We start from the raw sequence: 21,738 nt of genomic DNA on the forward strand, positions 1-21,738 counted from the left end.
AAACATCTAGTTCAGTGCCTAGAATTCCGTGAATTTCCTTCAAACCCCCTCTTCACCTTCAAATTTCCATTCTTACTATTATGAGCCAAAAGGGATGTATGTGAGCATTCTTTCCACTCCTGTAGAGCAAGGAGTTAAACGAATATCTTTGTTTATCGGTGTTCTTGCATAAGATATTGTTTTGTGGGCATGTAATTTTAATTTATGTAAATAGCATTGTATAGTATATCTCACTCTTTCTTATTCTATTTATTTTTTGGTTTGGGGTTGGAGGATTGCTTTGTTTCTTATTGTTGTCGTTTGGGGAAAATATAAAACTTACAACGTAGTCCTTCACAGCTCCTGTTCAAAAGCGAGACTTTCTAAATCAGGTGTGCCCAAACTTGCTTGGAACAACTTTATCTGAAGAGATTAGACATACATGCAAAGCAAATACATGATGAAAGGGCGCGGGAGTTTTTTTTAATCTGCGGAGGTGGGAGGATATGGTAAATGCCCCAGGGTTGAGTTAATCATATTCTTCACTTCATGGTCCATTATCATCAGATGTCTGTGCAAGGGCTCGCCCTTATTTTATTTATTGATTCCCTTTAATCCCCATTCTTCATGCCTCTCTCCTCCATCCTCTGAGAGGCAGCCATACCAATCAGTTGGATGCGTATCTTTTTGTTTGTTAAGTGTACTTGTGAAATATATTGTTTTGTGTGAGAGATGATTTTAATTTATTTAAATAGTATTACTCTGTATGTTTTCATTTCTTATTTTGTCACTCTGCACTATGCTTTTCTTTTTAATGTTTATTTATTTTTGAGACAGAGACAGAGCATGAACGGGGGAGGGTCGGAGAGAGAGGGAGACAGAATTTGAAGCAGGCTCCAGGCTCTGAGCTGTTAGCACAGAGCCCTATGCGGGGCTCGAACTCACGGACCGTGATACGATGACCTGAGCCGAAGTCAGACACTTAACCTACTGAGCCACCCAGGCTCCCCTGCACTATGCTTTTTAAATTCATCTCTATTGCCAGGTGTAAATCTACTTAGTTATTTCCAATTCTTGCTTTGTTCCCATGGTGTACAACCACCATGTTTTACCTAACCACTTTCTCAACGATGGGCACTCAAGAGAGCATCCAGCCACCTACCACTACAAATAATGCTGAAATGAAAGTCTTTATGTGTGGGGTACCTGGGTGGCTCAGTTGGTTGGACGTCCAACTTCGGCTCAGGTCCATGATCTCACAGTCCATGGGTTCGAGCCCTGCATCGGGCTCTGTGCTGACAGCTTGGAGCCTGGAGCCTGCTTCCGATTCTGTGTCTCCCTCTCTCTCTGCCCCTCCCTGCTCATGCTCTGTCTCTGTCTCAAAAATAAATAAAAACATTAAAAGAATTTTTTTTTAATTTTTTAGATGAGTTCCCATATTTACCTGTGTGAAATTTCTTTGACATATATACCCAAGAGCAGAACTGCATATACTAGCAATATGACTCTATACCACATACTAGTATATATGTATAATATACTTGCTGTGAGCCTCTAATTTTATCAAATACTGCTGGGTAACAACTGTCTAACAGTACCTGGGAGTTCCTGTAACATCACACTAGGCATGACATGGCTTTCTAATAAATGAAAACTGATATCTCATTGTTTTAACCTGCACTTCTCAGATCCTGATGCATTTCTTAATTTGCTCATTGGAATTTCCTGTACTATAAGTAAGGCCATTTCTGTTCATATCCTTTGCACATTTTCCTATTAGAATTATTGTCTTTGTCTTGGTGATTTGTAGTTCTTTGGATATATTAAATATAATTTTCCTTGTCAATTTTAAAATTTGAAAATATATTGTGTCACCTATTAATTTTCTCCACAATATCCTTTGTGGGAATGCTTAATTTTGATGTCATATCTTTGTCTTATGATTTGTGCTTTTGGAGTTTTGTTAAGCCTTTCCTTCTCCCTGGGTTACAAAAGAATATCCTCTTAAGTTTTCTTCTATTAGCTTTGTAACTTACCTTTCTCATTTAGGTCTTTCAACCATCTGAATCCAAATTTGGATATGAGCTTAGGTGAGGATCCAGTTTCATTTTTCGTCATGTACTGAGCCAATTTTCCCAATACCACTGCTAATTAAATCCATTTTTTCGCCATTGATTTATGGTGTCACCTTCATTATATATTAAATACTCGGTATACATGGGTCTGTCTATGATCTCTCTGTTATGTCCTTTTGGTCTGTTTATTCTTGTGTCAATATTGCACTGTTTTTATTATTATAGTTTGTGATTTGTCTTTATATCTCAAAGGAAGAGTCTTTTTTTTTTTTTTTTTTATTCCTATCTTAGCTACTTGTGGATCTTTATTCTCCCATACAACTTCAAACATTGATCAAATTCCTCAAAATAGCCAACTGGAATTTTTATTGGGATTACACTGAATTTACATATGAAGTTTTGGATCATTGACATCATTATAATACTAAAGCACCCAGTCAAGGAAACATACCCAGGACAACTTTACCTAAAGAAGATTATAGATGTCCCTGGAAAGCAAGTAGTCAAAGAAAATGAACAGAAGTAAAGTCTTTTTTTAATCCAAGTTTTCACTAACAGTTGAAGAACCATTTCTTGATTTTTAAAAGAAAAAAAAACACTGTAGGAATGTTTTACAGGACTATCAGCTCTTTTTTAGTTTCTACCTCAAGAGGGAAGCTAACAGCTGGTCTTTGAGAATGAGACCAACCTAAAAAGTCCCTGTATGGGGGTGCCTGGGTGGCTCAGTTGTTTAAGCATCTGACTTTGGCTCAGATCATGATCTCCTGGTCCATGGGTTCGAGCCCCGCATCAGGCTTTCTGCTGACAGCTTGGAGCCTGCTTTGGATTATGTGTCTCCTTCTCTCTGCCCCTCCCCAACTCATGCTCTGTCTCACTCTGTCTCTCAAAAATGAATAAATGTTTAAAAAAAGATTTAAAAAAATTAAAAGTCCCTTTATAGTTGCAAAAGAGAAGAGCTTTTTGTTTGTTTATTTATGTAGTTTACAGGCAAAGAGTTATGAGGAAAGATATATAAACACAGGGCCATGACATGAGACTATGGACACAGCCGTGAGCAAACCTAAGGATTCTAGAGTAGCTGGTAATTGAACCAGTTAGGGAAATGAACCTAAGGATCATAATAATTTTGTTTCTTTATTTGTTTTAAGAACAGAAATGGTAAAAATTTTAAATGTTACTTTAAAAAAAATATTTGGGGGCGCCTGGGTGGCTCAGTCAGTTAAGCATCCGACTTTGGCTGAAGTCATGATCTCACGATTCCATGAGTTCAAGGTCAGCGTCAGGCTCTGCACTGACAGTATGGAGCCTGCTTGGGATTCTCTCTCTTCCTGTCTCTCTGACTATCCCTCATTCATGCGTGCTTCCTCTATCTCAAAATAAATTTTAAAACTTAAAAAAAAAACCGTTTGTCTTCATCATAGGGAAGTGGTGTTTAGAAAGAATTCCACTCCTCTATTTTAACAAAGCTACTTAGTTTTTTTAAGCAAAAGCTACAGCATCAAAAGCCAGCTTTAGTGCAAAATTAACAAACCAAAATTTAGTAATTTACGATAAAAGCTTTTAAAAATTAATTTTTGAAAAGTAAAAGCTACCCCCCCCAAAAACGTACTAACATTTTATATTTTTGCCATATGTAGTTTGCCCGTAGTGAAAAGGCAATTCATTCTGAAAATAAAGATGGAGTAAATGACATTTTAGACTCATTTCTAAGTAAATAAAGAAGGTTCTATCAAAATCCATAATCTTATAAATCAAAGAAATCATGTGCTATTATAAATAACTATTCCTTGCAAACTGGTGCAGCCATCATGGGAAACAGTAAAAAGTTAAAAATAGAACTATCCTATGATGGAGCAAAGGCACTACTGGCTATTTACCCAAAGAATCCAAAAATCCTAATTCAAAGGGATACATGCAGGGGCACCTGGGTGGCTCAGTTGGTTATTTCAGCTCAGGTCATGATCTCATGGTTCATGGGTTTGAGCCTCAAGTCGGGCTCTGCTCTGACAGTGAAGAGCCTGCTTGGGATTCTCTCTCTCTCTCTCTCTCTCTCTCTCTCCCTCTCAGAATAAATAACTTTTTTTTTAAAAAGGGATACATGAACCTCAATGTTTATAAGCAGCATTATTTACAATAGCCAAACTGTGTAAACAGACTAAGTATCCATCAACTGGTGAATGGATAAAGAAGATGTGGTATATATATACAACGGAATATTACCCATAAAAAAGAATGATATCTGGCCATTTGCAATGACATGGATGGAGCTAGCAAGTATTATGCTTAGCGAAATAAGTCAGAGAAAGTCATATGCCATATGATTTCACTCATAGGTGAAATGTTAGAAACAAAACAAACAAAGGAAAAAGAGGGGAAGAGAGAGAGAGAAAGAGAGGGAAACCAAGAAACAGACTCGTAATTATAGCAAACAAACTGATGGTTACCAGAGGGGATGGGGGGGGGGGGGGGCAGCGATGGGTTAAGTAGCTGGTGGGGATCAAGGAGTGCACTTGCTGTGATGAGCATCAGGTGACCTATGGAAGTGTTGCATCATTGCATTATACACCTTAACTAATATTACACTGTTAGGTAACTAGAATTTAAATAAAAACTTTAAAAAAAAACTTTAAAAACCTATACCACAAGTCTACAGCGTGAATACATAACTAGAATTGGTTCAGAGCGTTGCCGGAGAGGTAGCGGGAGGTGGAATTGTCGGACTGGGAAAGGGGCATTAAAGAATCTACTCCTGAAATCATGGTTGCACCACATGCTAACTTGTATGTAAATTAAACAAATAAAGTTAAAAAAAAAAAAAACTAGAGTTGGTTCAGAGACATCGCTGAGCATGATTATTCCATACAAGAACTGCAAAAGAAAATCACAATTAAGTACGGTTGGTATCTGAATATAAGATTTCTGAAAACTGGCAATCCATTTGCTTAGTTTCCAGAGCAGCATCTGTCATAGCAATGTGTCAAATAGTTCACGCCTTTGAAACATCAGGGTTGTTTCCGATTAAAGCACCCAGGTCTTTTCAGTAAGCCCAATGTGCGTAAGATAATGCTTACATTGTCCTAAAATGAGGAATTTTGGTTGCTAAAGGCGAAAAAGAGGCTGACATTACAGAGGCCTTGCTCCAAGTTGCAGGCCTTGTAGTAAAAACAGGTGTAAGTTATACAGTTGATAGGAACTTTGTGACAAGAACCACGATCAGTAAAAGTGGTGTTTTTCTCTTAGAATAAAGCATAACAACCTACTGGCAAAATTTCTTTGTCAGATAAGACTACTGGAGTCTGAATATCTGGAACACAGTTGTGGAAGGCCATTACTATCACGTATCCATGCCAGAAGATATCTCACTCTGTAGTTGCCCAAAACCGGGACGCCTGGGTGGCTCAGTCGGTCAAATGCCTGACTTCAGCGTAGTTTGTGATCTCATGGTTTGTGAGCTTGAGCCCCACTTCAGGTGAGCACAAGCCCCGCTTCTCTCTCTCTCTCTGTCTCTCTCTCTCTCTCTTTCTCTGCCCCTTGTGGGATTCTCTCTCTCTCCCTCTCTCTCTGCCCCTCGTTCACTTGTGCCCTCTCTTTCTCAAAAAAAAAAAAAAAAAATTACAGTTGCTCAAAATCACTGAAGTTATGAATCACCTTTAACATTGTACACCTGATATTACATGATTCTATACATTATGATGATAGATAATAGATATTATATATTAGGTATATATTAGATAATGGAGAGGCCCTTGATGGCTTCATGTGTTTATCACAGCAAATGCATGCTACACGGAACGAGACCGTGGTTAACAAATATTTTGTGAGTCTGTGGTGTGAAACGGAAAATGGATAACGGATCTGGTAGTGACGGAGTAGCAGCTATACGTTAGAGCAGGGGATGTGCTTCTGTGCAAATCAAAGACGCGGCAGCCCAGAGCCGATCCACAGGCTGCCATGGCCAGCCACAGAGCCCAGCCAGCTATGTACTCCTGCCTCCCGGTCTTTACTCAGTGTAGAGGAAATGGTGACAAGTGTGACAATCATCAAGGTGCAGCTAATATTTTTTTGTTTATTTATTTTGAGAGAGAGAGAGAGAGCATGAGCAGGGGAGGGACAGAGAGAGAGGGAAAGAGAATCCTAAGCAGGCCCTGCACTGTCAGCACAGAGCCCAACGTGGGGCTTGAACCCACGAACCGTGAAATCACGACCTGAGCCAAAACGGAGAGTTGGATGCTTACCCGACTGAGCCACCCAGGCGCCCCAAGGTGCAGCTAATATTTCATGTTTGTGATGAGAGGAAATTTTAAGAGTAAAATTGTTTTTTCATGTCAAAGTAGCCGTTTGATCACACAGTGTTTAAAATGCTGAGAATAAAATATTGTTCTAGATTCTCATCATGCTTGTAAAGACCCTTTTTAAGATTTCAAATGGCTTCCTTAAGCTGCGCATCTCAGAAATATGCCTAGTATCTTGAATAGCCAGAACTTCTTATTTTAAGGTTAAAAATATCATGATGGTCATAATGCTGAAGTTAACATGCTAAGATTTCATAAGAAAACTGAATTGCAGTGAAAATGATTCAATAGTCAAGAATTGCACTCTGCCAGCCCTTGATTCTCTTTATTCTTCAAAGAAAGAAACCTATGGTATATTAATGGGCAGATCTTAAAACTGCAACCAGATGCTACAAGAGAACATCAAGAAATATTTCTCTTTTTTTAATGGTTTTTTTTTTTGAGGGGGGGGTGGGGAGGCAGAGCACGAGCAGAGCAGGGGCAGAGAGAGGGAGACACAGAATCCGAAGCAGGCTCTAGGCTCTGAGCTGTGAGCACAGAGCCTGACATGGGGCTCGAACTCAAAACTGGGAGATCATGACCTGAGCCCAAGTCGGATGCTCAACCGACTGAGCCACCCAGGCGCCCCATCAAGAAATATTTCTTAGAGCCACACACAACCAAAGAGTGTTATTAGATATTCAAATGTTTGAAACACTTGAAACATTAGCATCTGACTGAGAACCAAATGTGCTGTTCAGAGAAAAATCTCCCCACACTTTTGGATCTCCCCACAGTTTTGGATCTGTATTCAGTCCAAAAATCCAAAACTATCTGACAAAGTCGGCAAACATTTGTTCCCACTTCTGATGACTTGTAATTGTGAATTAGCATGTTCTAACTTAGAAGAAAACAAAGAGTAAGAAAACAGCTACATAAAACCCGAACTGCAGTTCAGGTCAGCCATGATCAAACCTGTCAGAGATTATTAATTTTAATATGCTTTACTTTTTAAAATGCTAATAGATTGTAAACTTAAAATTGACTCATTGTATATGCTCTAAAACTCCATTAAGTTGGCCATGGACATTAAAAGTTAGAGAGAAGTGCCCGGGGCGGGGGGGGGGGGGGGGCTCAGTCGGTTAAGCATTTGACCCTCAATTATGGCTCGGGTCACAGATCTCACGGTCATGAGATCGAGCCCCACATCAGGCTCCCAGCCTGCTAAAGATTCTCTCTCTTCCCTTCCTCTCCCCCCAAAAAGAGAAACACAGACTTATAATAAGTTATGATGAGAGAGTGTTTTACTCTGTTCCTGCACACCACTGATCTACAGCTAGCATCCAAAGTTTCAGGCAGGAACCAGAGGCAGAGTCATTCTCTTCCTACTTAGGAGTCATGGAAGTAGATATTATTACTATGCCATACTATTTTTATAAATAAGAAAACTGTAATTTGGGTAAGTAAAATGAGCAGAGTCATATAGATTAGACACACGAGAAGCAGACCGAACACAGATATTCTCACCCCTAATTCAGAGTCCGATTTACCCCATTCTTTCTCAGCATTGGAGACTTTGGGTACATTTGGCATAGTACAATGCCTTTTGGTTTGTTTTGTTTGATTTTTAAAGATTTTTTTAATTTTTCCTTTTAAGTCATTTTTTGAGAGAGAGAGAAAGAGTGTGAGCCGGGGGAGGGGCAGAGAGAAAGGGAGACAGAATCCAAAGCAGGCTCCAGGCTCTGAGCTGTCAGCACAGAGCCCCATGCGGGTCTCAAACTCACCAACCTGTGAAATCATGACCTGAGCTGAAATCTGACACTTAACCAACTGAGCCACCCAGGCACCCCGGCTTTGTTTTTTGTTTTTGGGTTTTTTTTTTTCTTATTTAGTATTCTTTTTTTCTGTGTTTTTTTTTTTTAGTATAGTTGACATATTGCTCTGGTTGTTTAAACCCTCAACTTGAAGGAATGCTTATTATCCTAGATCTCTGAGTTGATGGCCACTAGCTAACTGAAGTTCCTACATCACAACTAACTGCAAAGCACCTGTTCTCTCTTTCGTATGTATTAGTGCAAAGCACCAGTTTCTCTCCCTACCCCACAGCCTGCCTCCCACTTCACTTCCAGACCTGCACGTAAAACAAGGAAGTGGCTGAAAACTGAATACTTTTTTTTTTCTATACCTTGAACCAACATTATGGATTGCAGTTGGGCTGAAGGTTCATATTCATCCTATTTAACGGGTCTTTAAAACTCAGCAGAACTGTTTCCACTAGATGGCGGTCTTTACCAAGAACTGTAAGAGCTATGCCAGCTGGTGGCAATTTACAAGTTTTAAAGCCTGCCTTTCAGAGAGGTGAGTATACTTACTCATACAAACCTTCTGTGATTCCATTTTTTTACCCCCCACTGTAGAAAAAGCCAATAAATGCAAATATAATGTGCTTTTTAAAAACAGGAGAGAAATCGTGTTTCAAGTTGAAATTTTTCTTTGTTATTTTCTTTTTTGGGTTGAAACATATTTGACCTATAACTGTGTCAATTTAAGGCGTCAACATGTTAATCTGTTACATTCATATGCTGTAATGTGACTGTAGTGATAATTAGCACCTCTATCATGTTACATGTTTGTCATTTAATTGGAATACTTAAGTTCTAGTCTCATAGCAAGTTTGATGATGGTAAAACAATATTGCTGTTTCTGGTCACTGTTACTGTGCATTAGACCTTTGGGACTTCTTTACCATTCTCTGGTTTGTTGCCTTAAACAGCACCTGAAAATATTCTTGAAGAAATAAGGACTTTCTCCCAGAAGAAAGACTGAAAGACATATATAAAAAATTATCTCTTGTAATTGTCGTTCATAGTCTCAGAACAAAAAATACCTGTTGGGCACCTGAGTGGCTCAGTCGGTTAAGCATCTGACTCTTGATTTCAAATCAGGACATGATTTTACAGTTTGTGGGATTGAGCCCCACATCTGATTCTGTGCTGACAGCACGGAGCAAGCTTGGGATTCTCTCTCTCTCTCTCTCTCACTCTCAAAATAAATGAATAAACATTAATTTTTTTTTTTAGGGGCTCCTGGGTGGCTCAGTTGGTTGGGTGTACGACTTCGGTTCAGGTCATGATCTCATGGTTTGTGAGTTTGAGCCCCATATGAGGCTCTGTGCTGACAGCTCAGAGCCTGGAACCTGCTTCGAATCCTGTGTCTCCCTCTCTCTCTCTGCCTCTCCCCACCGCCCCCCCCCCCCCCCAGCTCATGCTCTGTCTCTCTCTCTCGAAAATAAATAAAAACATTAAAAGAATAAGTAAATTAAATTAAATAATTTTTTTAATTTTTAAAGTACTTGTTGGTTCTAAAAATTGTGCACGACATTTGGGAGAAGCAATTGGCTATTGCTATTTATAGTTGGCATTTGTTTTATATCTTTTCTCCAAGTGATAGTATTTTTAAGTCAAAATATAATCTACTGAGTAGAATTTATCATGTGCTACACAGTTTCTCCTCTGGTTATCAATGAGATTGTTTCTTCCCTTTAAATGCTTTGTTACGTATTAGTATTTAATGACTTGTTATTTGATTAGTAGAAATAATTCTTAAAAAAATTTTTTTAATGTTTATTTATTTGAGAAAGAGAGAGAGAGAGTACGAGCAGGGGAAGGGCAGAGAGAAAGAGCGAGAGAGACAGAATCCGAAGTAGGTTCCAGGCTCTGAGCTGTCAGCACAGAGCCTGATGAGGGGCTCGAACTCATGAACTGTGGGATCATGACCTGAGCTGAAGTTGAACGCTCAACCGACTGCACCACCCAGGTGCCCCTACTTTTCTTCCCTCCCCCTGCCCCCCCACCCTGAGATTTGGAGGGCAGAAGCGATGCAGCAGCCATGATTTTCATGTTTAGAACTCCGCAGCAGGCACTGTTCTAGCTGGTACACGTTGTCCCTTCTCTCTCTTACCTCACGGCTCCCCTTGTTGACCTGGGAACCGCGTGGGGCCTGCAGTTGTTCCAACTTCCTGTGACTCCTCTTTCACCTCCTCTGACTTCTGTTAATTTGATCGTCTTTAGTTTCTCTCAATAATGATTTGTAGTTCTTTGGTGTGATGGTCTTGCCCAACTTTTATTATATTTATTGCCAGGTATGTGATGTTTTTGATGCAATTGGAGATTTCATCTTTTTAAATTTCATTTGCTACTGTTTGTGACTGGTAGATAAAAATACAAGTTGATTTTTACATTTCGATCATGTATCCTACATGTATCCTACAACCTTGCTTAAATTTAGTTTTAATAATTCATGAACACTTTTGGATGTTCTACATATACAATCATGATATCTGAGATTAATGTGTTCCCTTCTTCCTTTTCCTTTTTTGGACTGCCTGGGACCTCTAGTATAGTACTGAGTAGCAGTGGTAATAAAAGGTAACCTTGTCGGGGCGCCTGGGTGGCTCAGCTGGTTAAGCGTCCAACTTCAGCTCAGGACATGATCTCACCATTCGCGGGTTCGAACCCCACTCGTGTGGGGCTCTGTGCTGACAGCTCAGTTCAGAGCCTGGAGCCTGCTTCGGATTCTGTGTCTCCTTCTCTCTCTGCTCCTCCCCCGCTTGCTTGTTCACTCTCTCTCTCTCAAAAATAAACCTTTAAAAAAAAAAAGGTAACCGTGTCTCACTGCCCATCTCAAGGGAGGGTTTGTAAATAATTCACTCTTGAATATTATATTTCCCATAGGTTTTTTGCAGATATTCCTTGTCAGATAAAAGAAATTCCTTCTACTCTAAATTTGCTAAGAGTTTTTATCATGAATGGTTTTATTGCACCTGGGTGGCTCAGTCGGTTAAGCGTCCAACTTCAGCTCAGGTCATGATCTCACACTCGTGAGTTTGAGCCCAGCTCAAACTGTGCTGACAGCTCAGAGCCTGGAGATTGCTTAGGATTCTGTCTCTCTCTCCCTCTCCCTCTCTCTCTCTCTGCCCCTCCCCTGCTCATACTCTGTCTCTCTCTCTCTCTCTCTCAAAAATAAATAAACATTAAAAAAATTATCACGAATGGTTTTTGCGTGATCAAATGTTTCTTCTGCATCTACTGAGATGATCATGAGTTTCTTCTTTTTTCTGTTAATATGGTGAGTTACACTGGTAATTTTCTTTTTTTTTTTTAATTTTTTTTTCAACGTTTTTTATTTATTTTTGGGACAGAGAGAGACATAGCATGAACGGGGGAGGGGCAGAGAGAGAGAAGGAGACACAAAATCGGAAACAGGCTCCAGGCTCCGAGCCATCAGCCCAGAGCCTGACGCGGGGCTCGAACTCACAGACCGCGAGATCGTGACCTGGCTGAAGTCAGACGCTTAACCGACTGCGCCACCCAGGCGCCCCATACACTGGTAATTTTCAAATGTCAAACCAACCTCAACAAAAGTCAGTTTGGTCATTATACATCATCCTATGTACACATTGATCGATTGAATGTACTCATATTTTGTTTAGAATTTCTGCATATCTCTTCTTTTTTTGAGAGAGAGAGGAAGAAAGCATGCAAATGTGTGCACCAGCAGGGGAAGGGCAGAGGGAGAGGGAGAGAAAGAATCTTAAGCAGGTTCCACACCCAGTACAGGGTTCGACTCGGAGCTCAGTCCCACCACCATGATGCCGTGATCTGACCTAAATTCAAGAGTCACCCGCTTAACCGACTGAGCCACCCAGACGCCCCTGCATATCTCTTCTTAGAAGGGATTGGCCTTATAGGCCAATTTTCATTTCATTTCTTAATGTCCTTTTCAAGCTTTGGTACCAGAGGTTATGTTTAAAATGAATTGGAAGTGTTTCATCTTTTTCTTTTCTCTGGAGGAGTTGTATAAAATTAATGTCATTTCTTCCTGAAATATTTGAAAGGATTTACCCATAAGGCCATGTGGGACTGAAAACTTCTTCATGAGAAAGTTTTTAATTTCAGAATCAACGTATTTAGTTGATATGGGACTGACTATACACTCTGTGCTGTGTGTATCATCTTATTATATTTTAATGCCTATATAATCTATAGCAATGGCCTCTTTTTATTACTGATATTGGAATTTTGTGCTTTCTCTATCTTTTTTCCCTGACTTACTTTGCTAGAGGTCTCTCAAATTTACTAGTCTTTTCAAAGACCCAACTTTTGTGCCTGTCATTTTTCTCTACGATGCATTTGCTCTCTATTGAATTAATTTCTGTTCACATCTTTAATTACTTCCTCCTACTTTTATAGGTGTATCTTGCTGTTGTTTTTCTAAATTCTCAAGATGAATATTTAAATACTTCATTTTCAGTCTTTCTTCATTTTCAGTCTTTCATTTCCAACTATGGATTTCTGGGGCACCTGTGTGGCTCAGTTGGTTCAGCGTCCAACTCTGGGTCTCTGCTCAGGTCATGATCTCATGGTTCATAGGTTCGAGCCCCACATCCCACATCTGGCTGCTTGTAGGCGGTGTGGAGCCTGCTTGGAATTCTCTCTCTCTCTCTCTCTCTCTCTCTCTCTTTCTCTCTCTCTCCCCCTCCCTCTTTCTGCCTCTCTCCCCAGCTTGCACTCTCTCATTCTCTCTTTCAAAATAACTTAAAGCTACAAATTTCCCTGTATCTTTTTGGAAGAACACAATTTAAGCCACTACACAGCCTTAAATTACTTATTACTTTTAGTACTTCCCTGGCAATGTTAGGACTTTAGAGTTTTTTTTTTTTTTGTTTGTTTGTTTTTTAAAGAAAGGCAGACTGCCACGTGCAGTGCCTCATTTGGATGTGTCTGGAATCTTGGAAGCTTGACTACCCTACGTTCTCCTACAAATGGACCTTGAAAGCTTGTTTGGAGGTTCTAGCAGGGGAGTGCACCTACTCCTATACCCTTGACCGAAGAATGTCCTCCTCTATCAGGGAAGGTCATCCTCTTGGACCGAGCGCACAGCTTCAGGAGGGATGCACATGGAGCGGTGAGGGAGGAAGGGGACACCCGCCTTGCCAGCCAGATCAGCCGAATCAACCCTGGCGATCAATGGGGTGACAGATGTCGCAGCCAGATCACCCTCACATCCAGGACTTTAGAACACTTTAACCCCATTTACCATTTCCTGCCTTTTGTGTTATTGTTATTGTATATTAATTCTACATATTAAAAAAAAAAATTTTTTTTACATTTATTCATTTTTGAGAGACAGAGAGAGACAGAGCACAAGCAAGGGAGGGCAGAGAGAGAGGGAGACACAGAATCTGAAGCAGGCTCCAGGTTCCGAGCTGTCAGCACAGAGCCCGACGTGGGGCTCAAACTCACGAGCTGTGAAATCATGACCTGAGCCGAAGTCGGCCGCTTAGCCCACTGAGCCACCCAGGCGCCCCTGCTTTCCCTTTTTCTCTTAGTCTGCTGGATCTTCAATTTACCTATATGTCAGACCTGTTCACTATGTCCCATCTGTGTCTGCTGAGATTCTCTTTTTCTTAATCCATCTTCTCCTTTTTCTCTATTTTCTTATATCTATTCATCAAAGTTATGCTTAAAATTTGGCTGATATCTATAAATCTGAATCACCTGTCTGAGCTTTCTCTTGTGTTTTTGGTCATTTTGTACTGTTCCTTGGTATGCTTGATACCTCTTGATTGACAGTCAGATATTGTTTGAAAATTTACAGAAGCTCTGGATGATGAGGGAATCTCCAAGGAATGTTCTCCATTTACTCTGCTAGGCAGGCAGAGTTAGGGCTGATCACCTTAATCTACTCAGGAATGAAATGACTCAGTATCGGGCTGCAGTTTTCCTAAAGGCTTTTTCTACCCCTTCATCATTCCCACAGGTCATGGAGGCGGAACCTCAGGGAACTGCCCAGACTGTAGGTTGGAACTCTACAGACCTGTCTCGAACTCTAATCCTTGATACTTTAGTAGCCTGAGATGGCCACAATCTCCACTCTGCTTTTCAGAAAGCCTCTGCCCAGCTTCTTGCCTCCTATACTTTGCAGGTTCAGAATTCATCAAAATAGCTTGGAAAAAAACTAACCAATGGGGATCAGTTTTCTTCCCGGCCAGGCTTCAGTCTCTTTAGCTCCACAGGATCACCAAAAGCTCTGATGGTTTCTCTGCCTTCCAGCAGCGGCCCTTTCCCCAAGAATTTTATGGGTTTTCAGCCACATTCCTTGAATCCATAATTGTGAAATTCCCCATGGAAAAAACACAACTGCAGGATGTTAGTTCAGCTCTCCATGGTTTTCCCCTGATCAGAATTTTGACCTCTCAAGTTCTAAGTTGCCTTAGCAGCATCCCTAGACTCAAGATTTTTTTTTTAATTTTTTTAAATGTTTATTTATTTTTGACAGGGAGAGACAGAGCATGAGTGGGGGAGGGGCAGAGAGAGAGAGGGAGACACAGAATCCAGAGTGGGCTCCAGGCCCTGAGCTGTCAGCAGCACAGAGCCTGACGTGGGGCTTGAACTCACAACCCGCAAGATCGTGACCTGAGCCGAAGTCAGATGCTCAACCGACTGAGCCACGCAGTCTTCCCCAAGATTTTTTTTTAATTCAACCTCTCTAGTTATTCTTAAGGGATGCATTATTGTGCCATAAGTTACTCTATCATACTAAATAAAAGTAGAAGTTCTAAGCACAGAGTTTTAGAGCTCCCCCTCCATTAAAGCTATTGATTATCAGTCAGGAAGCTAAACCGCTGAATAAGAGAATTTATCTTTTTTTAATTATTATTGACAGAGAGAGAGAGAGAGAGAGATTGAGTGCATGCATGAGCAGAAGCAGGGTAGGGGCAGAGAGAGAAAGAGAATCCCAAGCAGGGTCCGAGCTGTCAGCACAGAGCTCTAACTCACTAACCCTGAGATCATGACTTGAGGCAAGATCAAAAGTCAGATGCTTAACCAACTGAACCACCTAGGCACCCCAATCGTTTTTCTTAAATCAGGTATATGATGGTCTCTAAATCCCAACTGTAATTAGTGTGTCCTATGACAAAATATACATTTAAATTATAGAACTTATCATTGGACTATTTTGTCCAGAAACGAATGAGAAAAATAAATATGCAAAATAAGAAGTATTTCTCACAGCTCTGGATGCTGGGGCCAGCAAATTCACGTCCAGTGAAAGCCCTCTTTTTGGTTTGCAGATGGCCGCCTTCTTGCTGGATCTTCACATGGCGGAGAGATCATCTCTCTTGTGTTTCTTCTGAGGGCACTAATCCCATTGTGAGGACTCATGGCCTAATTACCTCCCAAAGGCTCCACATCCAAAAACCTTTACACTGGGGATCAGGGCTTCGACATACGAGTTTTGGTGGAGACCCATTCAGTCCATAGCAGCCATGAACTGTGTTCTATGATTAACTCAATGGTCTGTAGCTGTATGTGGTAAATGCTGCATTTGCCACTGAGACCCCTCTCCAGAAATGGAGGACTTCTTCCCTCAGCCGCTGGAAGTGCTGCAGGAAGGCAGCCCTCAGCTCTCAGCTTTCTTTGGGCATTGTTTTGCCTGAAGAAAAATGGCCCAAGATCATACCTCCTTCCAAAGGTAGCTCATATCCAGTAACTGATCAGTGCAGGAGGTATAAGTATCTGTTCCCCTTGCCCAGACTTGGGATAGTTTTGAAGGGCCATTCCAGATGCAGACTTTGTCATCAGGTTGGTTGATTGGGACTGCATCTCAGTTCAACTTTCTCCCTCTACCCAATCCTGTTTCATTCACCTCCCCAATAAAGACCGCTGACTAATAAATGTCTTGCACGCCAATCTCTGTCTCAGAGTCAGCTTCCCAAAGAACTCAAGTTGTGACACAAACATTAACATAAGTACGTGTGTGTTAACCTTTGTTGATGTATTTTTCTCTTTTGCTGACCTCCATTTTTCAAAGTTTCAGCAACAAACATTCTGGGAAAAGAAAAAATACAGAAGTTTTTTGTGTGTGCTTTGTTTTTGGTTTTGTTTTTACAAAATATGATGAGGATGTATTTCTATCGGCTTTAGCAATAACAAAATGTGCCGGATTTTTTGTCTCTGGCGAACATAAAATAACTGAAAATACATAGACATTGAAAAGTCAAAATACCATCCCTATTTAATCAGAGGAATTCAAAGGAATACACAAATGAAAAGTAAATGCACATATAAGCAGTTCCCATTAGGTAGCAAGTTAAATACCAAGCCAAAACTTCCTCGCTAAATCATTTTGCAGTGGCTGTCTCCTTCCCAAGCTCCTGCAACATCACACTTGAGCAGAGGTCACTTAGTAAGCCTAAAGAGTTCCCTCACCACTCGTTCATTTGACCAACCTACCTGCCCAGTCTACCATTATCTTGTGAGCTGTCAATCCTATACATACCTGTGTCTGACAAGCATTTCTTACAACCATCAGTGGCTCTGTGTATTAATTTCCCAGGACTGTTGTAACGAAGTACCACAAACTAGGTGGCTCATAATAACAGAAATGTATTGTCTCATAATCCTGGAAGCTAGAAGTTTGAAATCAAGGTCTCAGCAGGTCCATGCTTTCTCTGAAACACTCTATGGAAGAACCTCCCATGCTTCTTCTAGCTACTGGCGATTGCCAGCAATCCTCACATGAATTTTCCCCTATGTGTCTGTGTCTATGTGTCCTTATCTTTCTTGTAAGGGCTCTAGTGGTTGTAGTTGGGGCCCATCTTAATCCAGTATGACCTCAACTTAATTACATCAGCAAAGGCTCTATTTCCAAATAAGGTCACATACTGAGATTCAAATTGCACATGATTTTAGAGGAGATACTATTCAACTCAGTATGTATAGTCTGCCCTCGGGCTCTCCCAGACTCACATCCATCCCATGTGCAAAATACATTTTACCCTATCTCCAAATCCCCCCCAAACCTTAATGCATGGCAGCATTAAATCTAAATATCAACAATCCATTTGCTCTCTCTCTGAAAAAAAATAAAGGATATTGAATACCTATCTCATACCGTACTCCAAAATCAAGTCCAGAAGGATTAAGGACACTTACATGTAAAAGGCAAAAATTTTCACTTGTAGGAGAAAATAAAGGATGTGTTTTCCATCCTAGGATAAGGGAAATTTTCTTAAATAAACACACACAGGGACACAAAGTAGATGAAAATATTCATAATTCAACTATATTAAAATTGAGACGTCTTTTCTTTGGGAAAGTAAACAAGCAAACCACAAACTGGGAGGAGGTAGTTTCAACACTGACAAAGGATTAGTATCCAGAATGTATAAAGAATTCCCAGAGCTCAGTAGTAGAAGGCAAACAACCCAACAGAAAAATGGGCTAAAGATGTAAGTAAGCATTTAATGAAGAGTAAATACAAATAGACTGTAAACATATGAAGAGATACACAACTTTATTTGCATTTTTACATCATCTTAATCATTTTTATGTGTACAGTACAGAAGCGTTAAGTATATTTGCATTGTCCTGTCACCATTCATTAAGAACTCCCACCTTTCAGATGAGAGCTGCAGGGCCACATCAAGCCTCCATGTATTCATGAGTCTATTTCTGGACTATATTTCATTCCATTGATCGATTTAGATATTCCTCCTCCACTACATCGTAACACATCCTCCAATACTAGCTTAGTACAACTTGGTAATAAATTTTGATATCAGGTAGGGCAAACCTCACACCTAACTCTTCTTTGTTTTTTTTGTTTTGGTTTTTTTTTTTTAGATTTGGTCTCCCATATACGTTTCAGGATCCATCTCGAGTTCCTTGAAAACCCCATTGGGATTTTGATGAGACTTGCATTGAATTTATGGATCAATCTGGGAAGGATTGCTATGTTAATCATATTGAGTCCTCCCATCCTTGGCCATGGCATATCTCTCCATTTATTTAGGTCTTCTTTAGTGAATTTCAATAAAGTTTTATCGTTTCCTTCATACAGGTCTTGCACATTCTAGTTTTATTGCTATCATAAGTAGCAACTTTTTTTAAAAATATGGCTTATCAAACTACTGTAAAAAAATTTTTTTAAAGCACTTTGAGAGATTTTAATACAGGCTGAATATTAGATGATACTAAGGTATTGATGTGAATTTGGTTAGGTTAATATGTTTAAATGGTATTCATTATGGTAAAAGAAAGTAAGACCTTTGTGTATTACAAACTTATATTTGAATATTTACTGTTAAGTGACATGATGTTTCATTTGTTTAAAAGTTAATAAAAATCATTTTAAATAGTTTATTTTACAAATGAGGAAGAGCTAAAAGAAGAATGGCAAAATAGTGACAAGTGTTGAAGCTGGGTAATAGATACGTGGGAGTTCATTATACTATTCTCCTTATTTTTGTGCATGTTTGAAATTGTCCACAATAGACTTTAAAATTATATTTTCTACTTATTTTTTCTAAGGTATAGAAAAAATACCTTACAGCAACCCTAACAAACTAGTCCACTTTATATAAATGGGATCATACAGTGTTTATCCTTTTTGTTACCAGCTTATTTCACTTGTCCTCAAGCTTCATCCATGTTACAACATATGACAGGAATTCCTTCTTTTTTAAAAGATGGAATAGGGGCGCCTGGGTGGCTCAGTCGGTTGAGCGTCCGACTTCGGCTCAGGTCACGATCTCACGGTCTGTGAGTTTGAGCCCCGCCTCGGGCTCTGGGCTGATGGCTCAGAGCCTGGAGCCTGCTTCCGATTCTGTGTCTCCCTCTCTCTCTGCCCCTCCCCCGTTCATGCTCTGTCTCTCTCTGTCTCAAAAATAAATAAACTTAAAAAAATAAAAATAAAAAAATTTAAAAGATGGAATAATATTCTATGGTACATATATACCACATTTTGTCTATCCATTCATCTGCTGTGAACACGTAAGTTGTTTCTACCTCCTGGCTATTGTGAATAATGCTGCTGTGAACATGGGTGTGCAAATATCTCTTAGAGAGCCTGCTTTCAATTCTTCTGTATATATGCAAGAGGCATTACTGGATCATATGGTAGTGTGATTTTAAATTTTTTGAGGAAACATCATACTGCTTTCCCCAGTAGGTGCACCACTTTATAGTCCCACCAACAGCGCACAAGACTTAGAAAATTTCTCTGCATCCTTACCAGCCCTTATTATTTTCTGGCTTTTTGCTAGTAGTCATCCCGATGGATGTGCAGTAGTATCCCACTGTGGTTTTGATTTGCATTTTCCTAATGATCATTCGGTTTTTAAAAATGCTAAGACCTTTTTGAGATACCATTTACATCCACTATATGTATTGGAAAAGTTAATCTGACAATACTAAGAATTGATGAGACAGAGACTTTTAAAAAACGTGCTGCTGGGGGGCATGTAAATTATTAACAATCTCTTTTGAAGGACAATTTGGCATTACCTTGTAAAGTGAATTCATTTTCCCTAAGATTCAGTAATTCCAGTCCTAGGTAGTTGGTTCCTGCAGTGCTTTTTAAACCTTGAGTCCACACTCATTTGTGAGTTCTGTAATCCATTTACTAAGAGTCACAATTAGCCCTGGAGAAGTAAATGTTGTTTTATTATTTTGTGAAACTTTTGTTTTATATATGTATGTTTACTGGTGGAAGACACTAATTGCATTTCTTACACTATGAGTAATGGTGAAAAAGTTTGAAAACCTCTCATTAATTCTTGCACACGCATACCAAGAGAATGTATAAGAATGTTCATAGTAACAAAAATCGGAAGCAAACCTAGTGGCCCATAAAATTGTAAATTTGTGGTGTGTTCCTACAAGGCAACTCTATAAAGCAATGAAAACGCATGCATGCGACTTACATACGTATCCTTAAGTGAAAAAAACACCACAAAGACTGACATTTTTTTATTTTTGTTTTTTAAATTTTTTAAAGTTTATTTGAGAAAGAGAGCACAAGCAAGGGAGGGGCAGAGAGAAGGAGAGATCGAATCCCAAGCAGGCTCGGAGCCATCAGTGCAGAGCCTGATGTGGGGCCACAAACAGTGAGATGATGACCTGAGCCGAGATCAAGAGTCTCGAATTCGGCCTAGCCACCCAGGTGCCCCAAGACTGACGTTTTTATAAAGCTTCCAAACGAGTAAAACTGAACAATATGTTGTTGAGAGATACACACATGGGAAGGGATTAATAAGAACAAATCAGTAAATAGGGAATTCCCAGTAAATAGGGAATAATAAAATTAGGAATACATTTGGCAGGTGAATGAAACGGGGAAAAAAAGATGCAATAGTATTGGTGTCATAGGTCTTATGTATTCATGGATATTCATTTTATTAATATGCAACATAATTTAAATTTATACTAAATATATTTATATGTAATTATATAACTTACATATGTATTAAAAGGTTCCTTCCTAAAAGTGCATATTCTCTGTCTTCTTGCACAGTAGTGAATCAACCCAATAGAAACTGAATTTCCTGAAAAACAGGTTAAGAAGTTAAAGACCACAGGGGGAAAATGCCTGTCAGCATGCCAAAGGTCAACATGTATCATTTCATGTAAGCATATCTTAACTTTCAAAAGTTCCCAGAGGCCAGGGCAGGGAGTAGGGAATGATAAATAGCTAGATCACTACCATTTTTTTCCTCTTAGTTTTGAAAGAGAGAGGGAGAGAGAATCCCAAGCAGGCTCTGTGCTATCAGCAAAGAGCAAAGACCCCCCCCCTCCCCGCCCCCACCCCGCCCCAGGCAGGGCTCCATCCCACAACCCTGGGATCATGACCCAAACTTAGAGGCTCAACCGACTAAGCCACCCAGGCGCCTGGCTAGATCACTACCTTAACCGTGACAATTATCTCTGTGGTTTTCTTGCTTCTGTGGTCCACATATACATCGCAAATCATTAAACTTTGTCAGCCATCCGTATACCCAGTGTATCCACACCTCATTCAAATCAGTACAATATTGATACATGTATGGGCCCGTTAGTTCTGAGCTAATAACGATAGCAAGAGTAATTAATCAGAGCCATCCCTCTCAATAATTTAGAATAGGAACAAACTTTCATCGCTCTCCTAATTTCCTTTAAATGAACTTGGGGCAGCTCATCCAAACTTCCCATGAAGTGGAAAGCAACTCATTCGTTTTCGAGAAGTGACTTACAAGAAGCAACAAAACAGCAGTTGCAGGGGAAGGGAAGAGACAGTAAACAGAAAAGAAATCCCCCGCCCTCACCCCACCCCCAGGAGAAAGGGATTGTGGAAACTGAAAAGTGGAGACTAAGAATTCTAAAAAAAATATGCAAGATCGGGGAAAACCTTTCAAGCGCTCTTTTCAGTGTACAACAATAAGGAAATTCAGCTCAGGAAAACCATGCCTTAAAAAAAAAAAAAAAAAAAAAAGGCAAGAAACAATCATTCGACTTCAGCAAAACCCACTGCAAAGATGGCGGTGGGACGAAGCCCCTTCTCCTCTCGCCGCCGAAGGTCCTCGCCTCGCA

At 39.9% G+C, this 21,738-nt stretch overlaps 1 long non-coding RNA gene across 2 annotated transcripts; it reads right to left on the reverse strand.

Annotated features, from left to right (window-relative positions):
• Positions 1-10,309: 10,309 nt before the first annotated feature.
• LOC109264648 (uncharacterized) lies at positions 10,310-21,639 on the reverse strand. 2 transcript variants are annotated; one of them, XR_002078820.2, is made up of 4 exons: positions 21,557-21,639; positions 20,632-20,717; positions 19,678-19,814; positions 10,310-10,532 (listed from the first exon to the last, which is right to left on the reverse strand). It is a non-coding gene; the product is annotated as an uncharacterized LOC109264648 (long non-coding RNA). The 2 variants fall into 2 exon arrangements; XR_008424884.1 differs by lacking the exon at positions 21,557-21,639 and having other exon boundaries at positions 20,632-20,966.
• Between the last annotated feature and the right edge of the window lie 99 nt (positions 21,640-21,738).

The sequence above is a fragment of the Panthera pardus genome, unplaced genomic scaffold (genome assembly GCF_024362965.1).
Source record: "Panthera pardus isolate Hobbes unplaced genomic scaffold, ASM2436296v1 HiC_scaffold_22, whole genome shotgun sequence".
Taxonomy (NCBI): Eukaryota; Metazoa; Chordata; class Mammalia; order Carnivora; family Felidae; genus Panthera; species Panthera pardus.